Consider the following 12,917-nt stretch of genomic DNA (forward strand, 5'->3'; position numbering starts at 1 on the left):
GTCTTGAAAACATTAAACTATATATGATTTTTTATTTGTTTTAGAGAAAATGGATGGGGACGACTGTGTCAATTCATTTTATGAGAAAATGACACAATATGAAGGGGTGTATTTGGTGTAGGATTATAAGAAAACAAATTTTATTAGATAAGCAATATTTATCGATTCACAGTATTTACAACGAATCATGATTAAGTATATCTTAGATAAGACATGAAACACCTGTTTGTTATGATCTTCACATATTAAAATGTATCTAGATGGAAAATTAATATGAAAATATGGTTTTGTATCATATTTTTGTATCCTGTTGATGCATAGATTACATACTACAAAATACATGATCTTATATTTCTATATTTTAATTTCAATGCCCTTTTGCTCATTTTAGACTCCAGAGGGGAGGAGCAAAATCCATTTCTTCGTGAAATACGAGATTTTAGTAAATAAATTATTATTTCTATCATCTTACAAATTATCACGCCAATACTTTCTTCTAAAATACAAACCATAGACAACTTAATAATGAGCAATTCAAAAGAATCTAGATTTTAATCAATTGATGCACCCAAAGTAGCTTTAAATAATTCTACAGGAATTGGGCCTGACCTACTTCACGTAGTCGGTCGTAGACAGGGGCGGCCCATCCAAAATCCAAAGTCATCGAAACTCAGAACCGCTCAGCTACCGCCCATTGATTCAACCGGTTCAGAACATCTGAAGCACGGTCATAGCATACGCCACACTCGAGGCAGCACCACCTAATTGTGACTGCCTAATGACCAAAATACCCCTCACCGGTTCTATATCTGTATCTCGTGATCGGAACAAAGCCAAAAGCGGGGCGTGGGTACCTTCAAGATTTCAGCTTTGTGGTGGAGCTCATAGCAGCGTGGAAGAGACTCCTACTCGGACGTATGCCAGGGGCTGAGTGATTGAGCTAATATTGAAGATGGGATAGGAAGAGACAAATATCCGCTGTTAGGCGACTCCGATTATTATTAAAAATGTTGTGCTTTTCAGCCACATAAGTATTTCGTGAGTCGAAAAGAGTTGCTGATTGAGTTGCCTTATTTTTTTTTTTTTTTTTGGCAAATCCGGCATGCTTCTATCTTGTATCTTGTTGTGGCCGTGTAGTTTTTTTTTTTTTTTTTTTCATGAATTCACCTAGCTGCTCATAGGCGGTTTGCGTGAGCCGTAGATATATATATAAAAATCTGCCCCTGATACCGGTGGATTATATCGGCGATATAAATGTTGGCGGGGCCCACAGGAAAATCTAAATGGGGCCGACCGGGCGACGTCTGGAACGCGGCAGTGATGACCGCTGTCCTTGTCACCGCACGGGATCCATCGCCCTTTCTCGTCAGTCGCCATCCCTCGGCTGGCGCTCTGCCTCCGCGACCAGGACATGTTAATCAAGGACCGCAAGATCTCGAACCCAAGAGCCAAGACAGCCCCTGCAGCTGCTGCTCCGCCGTCCCATCCGTCAATCGCTTGTGCCTGGTGAAACTATTTTTCCTGGTGAACCTCTTATTCGCTGCCACGTAGAACATGAAATTTTTTTTAAGGGAAAGCTGAGCGCCAATTACCGCATGCTTCCCCGCTGGTTCCCCAATCTGAAAATCCCTCCGCCCGTTTGAAATCCCGCGACGGGCGGAAAGGCTCCACGCATTTTGGGCCGGCCGACTCGTCCGCTTGCTCGGCTCTTCTCCTCCGTCCGATCCCCACGGACGACCCGCAGCAGTCGCTGGAAGGTTACCGCTTCCCCTCTCTCCCCATCTTTTTTAAAAAAACCCTAGATCGTTCGTGCCGCCGCCTCTCTCCCTCTTCCATATCTCTTCTCTCCCCTCCCTTCCTCGTTGCTGCAACGCCAAGGATTTGAGACAGAGAGGCGAGGTAAAGAGAAAATGAAGGGGGAATTTCGAGAAGGGCGAAAGGCCGGAAGAATAAAAGGCGTCGCATCGGTTGGTTGGAATATGGGCACCATGGGCGTCGGCGGGGCCGGTGATGGATCCGGGATGGTGGTCGTCGGACGCCGATGAGGACGTTGATTAGCGATGAACGTCATGCGAGATCTGAGAACCGAAGATCGTACGGAAGCTCGGGGAGCCGGCGGAGGCGGCGATTGGGTCTATGTCTTCTCCTTCCGGCGCCACCGGCGTCGATGCCGTCGGTCGGACGCGGCGGTCGACCAGGGTGTTCGTCCCCAAGGCCGCGGCCCAAACCGCCGCCGCCACGACAGGGACCGTAGCGAGGGTTCTCCGCTCCGGGAAGCGACTCGCGTGTTGGATCAGGCACTGGAGAAGAAGGCGGACGGTGGAGACGCGAAGGGGTCGAGTGGCTGCGGGTGCTCGGCGGCGCCGCACACGCGATCTGCTGGTGGAAGGGGGAAGAGAGAAGGGTGATTTCGGCCGATGATGAGTGGCGCGAGCCGCGGCCCGGAATCTGTGAGTCTCTGGGCTCTGCCGATCGGAGCTCTATGATTCCCCAGGGAAGAAGTTTGGGATTGTTACAGCCGGAAGCGGCGGAGACCACGGTTGATATGCGGCCCTTTGCCTGTGGAGTAGGGAAAGGATCGAGAGGATCGGAGGTATGGATTCGTTTTTATTGCGGAAACAGCGCAGAAAAAGCCAAAGTGGAGCCTTTAGTTGAATCGTTTCGAGAGACAGGAAAATAGACGGAGCAAGAGCAGATTCAAGCGAACGATGTAAGTAGAGGGTTGCTTAGAATCACACAGTCTGCAAGGGTTTTCGCTGAAAAAGGGCATTTTAGAGGATGATATCTGGACTAGCTTAAGTGGCTCTTTGCTCCGTCTCATAGATTCTCCGCAGTAGTAGTTCGCTCAGTTTTCGCGTCTCCTTATCTCTTAGTGAGCTGGATGAAGAAGCTAGAGTTGAGGTTTTGCAATTTGCTAGCTTTCTGTTATCGATCTGACCACTGCTTTTTTCTAATATGCGTCCATTCTTACCAGTTCCGCACTTTAAAGATGTAGCGTTCTTATTTCGCAGCTATGTCTTCGTGTCTATTATCTGTTTAGCTTTTGAGTGTTATTTATTTTTCTTTCAGAATGTTTTCTCAGCATTCTATATCTGCTTGTGGACTTTGCCAAGATTTATGTGCCAACAGAATACCTCTTTCTCACTTAATTTCTCCCCATTCCGTCTTCTTTAAGAGCTTGCATGTCTCTATGCTTCTTCTCAATATTTACCGGGTTGTTTTGCGAATATGCATTGGGTTTGCACACATACTTTCAGTGCTGTGCGATTTGAAGAATATATTCTATATACTCCGAGACAGTCTTTCAGGACTGAAGTCGTAGTTTCTGTAATTCCTGCTGTGAAGAGGAAATGAATCACATAATGCTTTGGAAGCGCCTAATCAGTTGGAGAAAGAGCAGAATGTGCATTCAAGGCTACGGAGACAGCAGAGAAAGAGAAGCTCCTCCTGCATTCCAGAAGTCGCCATACTTTTGCATGAATGCACGGGCCTGGTTCATTGCAGCTCTGTCAGCAAAGCATTGGAAGTTTTCCAGAAGCCAAAACACTTTCCTTTAGGACTCCTTTGTGGCCTTCAGGTGAAAACAATTGAATCTTGTGTAGTGATTTTTTAATTAGTAAGATGATAGTGATGTCTCTACTCCTTTGGATCTTGTGAGAAGCACAGAAATATCGATAAAGAGTCCCATTCGGCGGATCAAGAACTTAAGTTGGCTTTGCTGATGAAGCAAAACATAGATTCTGCACATTGCAATGCAAATTCTTGGTTACTGCTTCTGATAGTGCTGGAGAGAAGGGCTGATGTTATGTTGGAATCATCGCATTCTAATAAGTGGTGCATAGCAGTGAGGTAAGGGGCATACAAGGTACCTGCATAAAGCTCAAGACTTGAGGCCTGCGTTGTCAACCGTTTCACTCATGCCTATATGTGGAGCCGGGAGTATTGGAAGCTTGAGTTGTGATAAGTGGATTGGCTTGTGTTTAGGAATTGCATATGAATGTCTGACGCAACTCACAGTTGCACAGGATTCCCTGTAAGGACAATACCTTGCCAAGCTTTCGTGAAGTTCTGGTTGTGAGGACAGTGCCCCAGCTGCTTTTGTGCGCCTGATGGCTACATAGATGGTGGATGATGAAGTTAGCGAGCTGTGGCAAGTATTCCCAGTTATGACATGGACTCGGATGAGGAGTGTCTCAATCTAAATTCTGCTCTTCTGATGTAGAGAATAATGTTTTGTATGTTCAGAAGAACTTTTGAGAAATATATTTGCCTTGGAAAAGATGCTTATAACAATCCAGTGACATTTATATAAGAGAGGGCATTAATCTTTTGATATTGAAGGGATATGTTGGTTGCTTTTATATTATTTGGGTACAAAAGAGGAACCGGAAACATGCAGCGTTGAGTTAACTTTCAGGTAATAATGTTGTTTCAGTTCTTCTTTGCATATCACAATGCTTTGTGCTCCAAACTTCAATACAGAATTTATGTTATTTGGATTCCAGCTGGATTTACAACTCTTATTGTCTTTTGTTTGTTTACATTAGTTTGAAATGCTGTTATATTGACTTGTTTTATTTTTTAAAAAATACTTATTGATATAAGAGCAAATGCAATATTAAAGAGACACAATTCTTAAAGTTGATTAGTTGCACTAATTTTATTAGAATGTGCACTTGAGCTTTAAGTCTCCTTATGTCAAATTATACATCATTTGAAATTGAAAGCAAATCATCTTGATCAACTAAGATAAGTTATTTAAAGTTGACTCGTGTCCAAAGAATAATTATAGTGTCATCAAAGTCTTATTTTAGGCTTTGCAGCATCAACCATTTACATCCGTATGCATTATAATTTATATTATTTGTCTTAGTTTTTGTGCACTAACGGTCATTTGTTGGTCGTTATGGCCATTTCTTATACTGCATTGCTTAGTTTCTTCCTTGAAGAGATATGACTTGGCAGCTTTGACTCGTTAGATAGCAAAGGAACGAGCATTTTCTCAGCAGTGATGAATGTAGTCATAACCTGTATGCTATGCTAATATTACATACATATGTAAAGAAGACAGTTCATTGTCCTTGTTGTTGAACCATGCAGTCAATCAAGTACTGTTTATGAGCAAGGACTCCCAGAAAACATTACTGAATCTATAAATATAAAACACATGAGAAATGAAATTTGCATGCATAAATTCTTGATATGACATTGCCTGTTTATTATAATCGAAACATATTTGATCTGAGCAAGCTGACTACTGTGACTATGAAGTCCAGTTTATGCTTGCCATGTAACTGCCTTGGAGTTATTTAATTACGGTATGCCATGATATTTTTCTTTCTTTCTAAAGTCATTATCTACGCTAATCGACCCCTAAAATATGAACTTATTGACAAACATCTTCTCACCGGGCCAGAGCGTCTAGACATGAAAGTCGATAATTAAAATAACGATATTCACAAATTTGTATGCATCCCCTCTTTAAGCATTACTTGGCTATACCTGTTTTGTATTAGCTTTCCTGGTATTTTATCATTTGTTGTTATACATCTGTGACACTACATTCGCTCTTTCATTGTTCTGGATGTTTGTATTACTAATAAATCCATGAAATGGATATCTTCTGGCAACGAACTCGATTTAGTTCTTCATTAGTATATGAACTATTATAATTAAGTGTAGATGCCAGGAAAATTTGTTACATGTTATGGTTTCGTGGTAGCATATCTATTTTCTAATTATTTGCCCCTTTCCATAAGTCTTCAGATATCACTGCTATTTGCCTTTGTTTTAATTTTTTACCAGAGAACGTCCAATAATTTGATCCATTTCAATGAACCACAATAGGCTTCTTTTTTCAGTACTCAGAATGAGTCACTAATTCATTAGACAACCAGAGTCTAAGGAAGTGAAGCCCTTCCAGTGTCAATTTTAATAGGACTTGATGTTATTCTGGCCATACAATGGTATGGCTTTTTTTCATCTTCTGGTGATCAACCATGTAAATTGACATCTTTACCTAAAGCGTTTGATAGACTATTTCCGCATGCTGTCAGATCATTGATGGACTTTGATTGCCTGAAATAGTTCCTTGAGCTAAATTTTGAGTGATTTTGTAAAAGTTGTCAAACTGATGACCATCCACAACACAGTAGCTTCCTACAAGTTCATATCTGAAATTTTGATGCAAAAGAAGGCTACCACTGCCCTCCAGCTTTTCGCTTCCACTTGTCCATTGATTTATTGAAGCCATTAATTTTTTTTAACCAATTCTCTTTCATAGTAAGTATTTATTTCAAGGGAGAAGAAGTTTATTTCTGTTTATAAGTGTCATCCTTTTGATATTGATGCTGTAACATGTTATGTTGGTATTAAGCTTTGATACTTCGAATCACTTAATAGAAAAACTATTAAAAGAAGACTAAAATATATGTTATATGTACAACTTTTCATTTTCAAGTAATTTTAAAAATTTAAGGATTTATTTTACTCAATGTTCACCAGGCTAAGTTCCTCATAAGACTTTAAAGATTAAGTGCCTAGGATAATCGCAATTTGAAAAACCTTGATTGCTAGTTATATTAAATTATCTGTATTCTTACATTCAGATTCATCGTACTAAGGTTCTGGCTCCCGATTCATCTCTGATGTGGGATCTTACTAAATCTTGTCCTAATATTTTGTTTGTGATTATAGATTGTAATCTGGGTGAACTAAACTAGGACTTCTTTTATACGTAAGCCCTCCTCCTTAGGTGGATAACAAGGAAATTCTCTCATGATTAGTTCTTAATTGGTGACAGCAGCAGTTTACTGGACCTTCTTATACTCTAAGTGGCTAGCCTCCTAAACCAGATGAATATTGCGATCTTCTTTGTAATAACTTTTTGGCTAATATATATTGGTGTATGTGTTGATTTAACTAATGAGAACTTTTCTTAGGATCTACTTGAACCTATAAGGCAATTTATTGATTTTGACTGGTTTTTTGGTTAAAACTTTTGGATTTTTTTTCCATATGATCTCTATAACTTCAATGTTTATGTAAACGTCAATTTCTGATAATCAACATAATCAATTAATCTATCTATTTTTCATATAAGTCTCTGCCATTAATATTTCATTGAAAAATAAGAAACATCCCAGAAAGTTCCTCTTGGCAGTTAATATTTTGTCCTTGTTTTATTATGAAAACTGCTTGGTTTGCTTCTTGCATGTGCAGAGTAGTTTTGCTATTCTTGATTTTAATTATCATTGTAATACCTGTTGTGCAAAGAGTCTAATTTGCTCTGATGCAATCGTGAGATTTTTAGGGCTTGTGTCATACTATTATCTATATTATTCAGAAATCCCTGTACACTTATGATGATCATCATGATTGTGCTGCAACTTCATCAAATTAATTATCTGTCCTGATGCTGTTCTTTTCTTATGGATCTTAATGATCCAGCATGCATCATTGGAACTTCATTTGCACCTTTATTTTTATTTGAAATATATAATTCTGTGAAAATCTGTATATCTGCTTTTATTGCTTTCATTTGGTGAAATGACTTCATTTGGCTCATAGTGTTTGAGTGGGACCCTCCCCCCAAACAACAAAAAAAATCATGAGTGAAATATTATGAGCTTTTGCTGCAGTGCAGAACAATAAAAAATCTAGAGATTAAAATACAAAAGATAAGAAAATGAGATACACATTATGTGTGCTGGCAGTTATACGTTTTTTTTGAAGTTATAATATTATTATTTGATTTTGCTGAGATGAAGGGAAGATAGATATATGATGGGTGTGGATGTGGTTATAATTATTTTTACAAGCATCATACCTCTGTTACATGCTGAATTTACTGTGTCAATCGTAGCATAAGTTACAATCTATACGGTGATGTACCCAGCCTCTTTTTCCCTTCAATTCCTGATTTTGTTTCCTTATGTTAAGGATGTGAATTTTGCTATTTATAAGTGTCTCAGTTACTCTACAGTGTAGTAATGTTGCAGTATATGCGTATTACAGAAGATGCTTTGGAGACTTTCTACTGGATTGTTTGTCAGAGCCTTCTAATCATGTGTATTAGTAGGTATTGTTTTCTGATGCATCCTAAGTCTTACCAATTTTACAGGTGCACGTATATGATATACTGAACTCTCAGGTTAGAGTGGATGCCGGTTTGGAAAAAATAATACTGTGTTGTGCAAGACCTTTTAAAGTCTTACCTGATGGTTCTTTTCTTCTTTTCGAGGGAATGGTGGTGTACCATTACTTAAAAATGACTTTCATGGCTTAGATTGTCTTCATCTTAAGACTTGCTAGTCTTGGATTGAAGCGCTTATAAAGTTCTTTAAATGCATTGATATTTTATTTTCAGTTACTAGGTGGACTGAGGACGTGACTCTTTATTAAGTATTGGACATTCATATTAATGTTATACACCATGGTTTACTATTTTTTAAATCATGGCATCAGTAAGATGTCACAGTTGTCAGAAGACTGAATGTATCCATGTTTGGCTTCTGGTTGTTGTGCAGTAGATTGCTGTTTCTCTAATATTGACTGTTCGTACTAACTATAGCTGGGTCCCCTTGTTTAGTCTTTTTTGTCCTCATTGATGTATGAGTTATGATAACTACTACTGAATATAACTTACAGCATGTTCTTATTTTCATTCTTGATGTTTAATTTCTACGCAGATTTGTTTCTTTTGCATGTAGCAGAATGGTACTTACCTATGTGTTTTTACGTAATTGCATTCTTGTATTGTAACAGTATCATGTCCCAACCCCGAGGAGAGCACAATTTATGCAGATCCATTGTTTCGGAAAAAAAGATCTTTTAAGAGACAACGTTGCCAGTCTGGAAGAGGGAAGCCAGAATTCTTGTTGGAAGGTACATTTTGGTTTTTATTTGATGAGGTGGTTTCCTCTTTTATGGGCTGATTTAAGTTTGCCACATTTGAGCTTTTCTATGTCATGTGTTGTCCACATGCTAAAATTGATCTGTTCAAGGCTGGGACTATGGTTGGCTAATCATTCTAAGAACAAATTTTTACAAGTGATATGTTTCCTAGAAGCCTAATATGGGGATTCCGGGAAGCATCTATTTGTAAAAAGATTTGGGGCTATATGTGATCTGATGTCTAAATTTAGCTGGTTTGCTTGCTGGGGTGTTCCTAAAGGCTTATCAAAAGAGGTTTATGGATGTAATTCAGCTTGGCATTGATGGTGATCTCCTAGGTATTGGGTTTTGGCATTATGTGATATTCTCTTCAGTTGGTCCCATAGCCGTAATTAAAACCGGCTGGCTTACCTGGCTTGATTCATCTACCACATGCCCCTGCAGTGAACTGCTTTTACTGGATTTTTTCAAATAAATGTTCTGGTTATTTTTTTGATTCTTTACTTAGAAATATATAGAGCCCATTGCAAATAGAAATGTCTTCAGCTTGATTGCTTTTAAGAGAAACTTACGATCTCAGGTGTATGAATGTTCCATTATTTGGTGTACACAGTTTTTTCTAAGAAATAAGAATTAATGTGTGCATATGCGTCTTTGAAAAATCATCACATGATCCATGTCAATCTGTACAACAGTAAATTTTGAAATAATAGCCGATGCTCTCATGTATTGTCATGGGCACTCAACCCATCCATATTCGAAGTCTTTAACAGTTTCTTAGAACTTGTTAAGAAATTTGTGAACTTCGTAGTCCAGGACCAACCCTTATGGGATAACATGGCTTTTGCTTTCATATCTTCAGACAGTTTCTTAGAATTTGTTTGGATATCGACAGGCTTGTGAACTTGTAGCCCAGGGACAAACCGCTTATGGGACAATATAAATTTTGCTCAATCATGAAGGAAAGCCTGGAGTCCTGATCTCCTTTTTGTGAATATAGGCTGAATAAATCAGCCCAAAGTACTCATGCCGGAAATCTCACATGCAAAGACCCTTTACCTGGCCATCCAGTTGACCAGATCAAGAGGGTTTAACAAATGTTCTTGCCTATGGCTGATGTAAATAGCACTCCTATTTTTCTGGGGGTCAAGTGGTGTTGAATGTTTGTGTTCTATTGTCCAATAGTGGCATTTTAGGTATCCTGAGAAGACATGCTTTGTAGTTAACATTCTAGATAAAACCTGGATTTCATTTTTTTTCTCTGGCACCCGCTCAATATCCTCATGACCAGTCTTCAAACACTTGAATAAACTCTGAGCAGGGTAGTTGAACAGTTTTTATGGGCAGTTGCGACCATGCCACTGCATGTGCTTGTTTCATTATGTTGTCAGCTCTCTTACAATGTGAAAGATTTGTATCTGATCCTTCTGATATTACGTTTCCCTGTTCTTTGTTGATCCCATTTCTAATGAGTTTGGGTGATTCCTTGGAAGGAAGTTGTACTATGAAACTGCTTAAAACCTCTGGGCTTGTGTTGATTAATTTTTCATATTTACATAGATATAGCTGGAGCTAAGGAGAGGGGGGCTTCATGGAGGGTTCAAGAAGTAGAGAATGCAGCTAACAGGGCTGTGGAATCGGCAATCACTCCGTAGTAGGGCTCAAATTCTCATGACTTATGCTGAATTGGCAGCATACAAGTCTGTCATGGTCTTAAAATTGCAGATGCCATGGGGTTATCAGAATCTCAGATCTTGCTTCTTTAATTCTTGATTGAATGTTGAAGTTAGATAATATTGTACAAGAGCGGTATAGCAGTGCCATTCCATTTGGTCGAAAGTTATCATGTTTCTGTCGGCCGAGGGTGATTCTGGCTGATTTAAGCTGTGGGCAGTTTTTTTATAAAGCCATTTTGAGGCTGGGTTCCAGAACCTGTACAGAACAAAACTATAATTTTGTATAATGATAGCTGTCCCTAGATTTTGTATTGGTAGCATGGTCTCGTTTGCGTTACCTAATTCTTGTGATTCTCAGGGATAAGAGAAAAGGAACACAGCAAGTCGAATGGACTAGAAGCATTGATCAATCCTTTTGGATCACTGGAATTTCTTAAATTTAACATTTGTGCTGTTGCCAGGGCCCTTTGTGTTTTCACAATAACTGTAGATGACTTGATCTGCATCAATCTCTCCTGCTATAATTGCTGAATACATTGGAGACGAATCCAAATACATGTATTTTCTATTTGGATTTGACTCAATATGGATGCGAAAATCATTTTTTATTTACATTTATTAGATTCTTGGATTCAGTATGGTATACATTTTTTTAACTTTTGTATGGTGGCATTTCTAGAATTAAGTATGGCCTTGTTTTTGTCTATGTTATCCAAATCCTAGTAGAAAAGAAAGAAGTTGCATGGTTGGAGAAAGCCATAAATATATAATCCTGAATTTTAGAAAATTACAGATTAAAACAAAATAAATAATGAAGCCGAAATGGACTTAGTTGATGTTTTAGTAATATTACATTTTGGGAAAAACTGCCATAAAGATTAAAATATATTTGTGAAAGGCCGGTGTTGTACTCGCATTTGTACAAAACGCTTCTCTATATCAAGTAAATAAAGCTTGAAATATGGAGAAAGGCAGCTTACCATGGAGAGATATATAAAGTAAATAACATAGGTAAACTAGACTATCTGTACATCAAGGAGCTTCCAAAGATATAAATCGATGAATTTATAAGTTAGTCAACTGATGCCAGGTTGCAAGCTTGGTTGCTTGCATTTTAAGAGAATTTCATCGATAGCCAAAAATCCAGACACATCAAGATTAACAAAGACTACTGTCAAAGCATTCATCTATAGTTACAGTACCGCAATGGTCTTTGCTTCCAGTGAACCATTACCATCTAATTTCTGTAATCTTTCCGGTAGACTAACAGCAGATGCATAAACCTTCCAGGTCAATATGCATGAATTTGATACGGAATTTATGCATTGAACTCTCTTTCTAACTTGTTGCCTACACAGTTCTGTGCTTTGTACATCTCTACTAAATTTTGGGAATTTCTTGACATCGATTACATATTAATGCCTCGATTTCTAAATAATAAAGCCACATTACAAGTACTAGGTGATCAAGATATAACTTCTACAAGATTGAGTTTCGAAAAGCTAGTTTTAAACCTGAGAAGCAACTTATTAGTTGGAAACAACCATGGTAGCCTCAATCTTAGCATCTAAATAAGAAATATCATGTATATTAGGAGGCAAAGAATTCCTCTGCATCATCGATTGATACAAGGCACCAGCACATTTGATACCAAATAAAATCGGAATTCTATCATAAAGAACGCAAAATTAAAATTTTTCGCTGGAGACTGCCGTGAAAGGCAAATAAAAATGTTTTTGTTTACAACAATATTTTTAATAAAAATTATTTAGTACATCAAAATTTTTCTTCGGGCGGAACAGTTTTTTTTTGAAAAAAATTGATTTTGAAAAATTATTATTCCATTTTATAATAGCTGCTGTAACACTAAATAAGGATTATTACAACAGCTATTATCCTTTCCCGTCATTATTCTATAATGCATGCAAAACGTAATGGCTCTCCAAATGCATTATAACAGCAGCTGTTTATAACGCTAAAACGGCCTAGGTACATGATACTGATGGTATTCTAGGAGCCCCCACTCCTAGTTTTTTAAGGTAAACTTCGATGGCAGTTGTCTCAGAGGATGACTGCAGATGCAGGATGGGCTCTGTGATTAAAAACCATGACTCCAGATTGATTGCAGCCGGAGGCCGACGAATCTTTGATAAGTCAGTCTCAGTGGTAGAGCTGTGTGCGGCATGGAAGAGCTTTATCCATGCCAAAGTGCACCTGGGTGCGCGGCGGATATTTCTTGAGGACGACTCAGCTATAGTGATCGTACTGGATCCAGAGCGGGCGTGTCATGATAGACTTGCACCCCTTAGGCAGTGATATTTATCACCTTTTGGAGGAGTCTGATTT

General features: G+C 38.6%; 1 long non-coding RNA gene across 1 annotated transcript; it reads left to right on the forward strand.

Moving 5' to 3' along the window:
• Positions 1 to 8,129: 8,129 nt before the first annotated feature.
• LOC103703538 lies at positions 8,130 to 11,183 on the forward strand. The gene is made up of 3 exons (XR_005510553.1): positions 8,130 to 8,152; positions 8,767 to 8,886; positions 10,456 to 11,183. It is a non-coding gene; the product is annotated as an uncharacterized LOC103703538 (long non-coding RNA).
• The last annotated feature ends 1,734 nt before the right edge of the window (positions 11,184 to 12,917 follow it).

The sequence above is a fragment of the Phoenix dactylifera genome, chromosome 2 (genome assembly GCF_009389715.1).
Source record: "Phoenix dactylifera cultivar Barhee BC4 chromosome 2, palm_55x_up_171113_PBpolish2nd_filt_p, whole genome shotgun sequence".
NCBI classification, from domain to species: domain Eukaryota; kingdom Viridiplantae; phylum Streptophyta; class Magnoliopsida; order Arecales; family Arecaceae; genus Phoenix; species Phoenix dactylifera.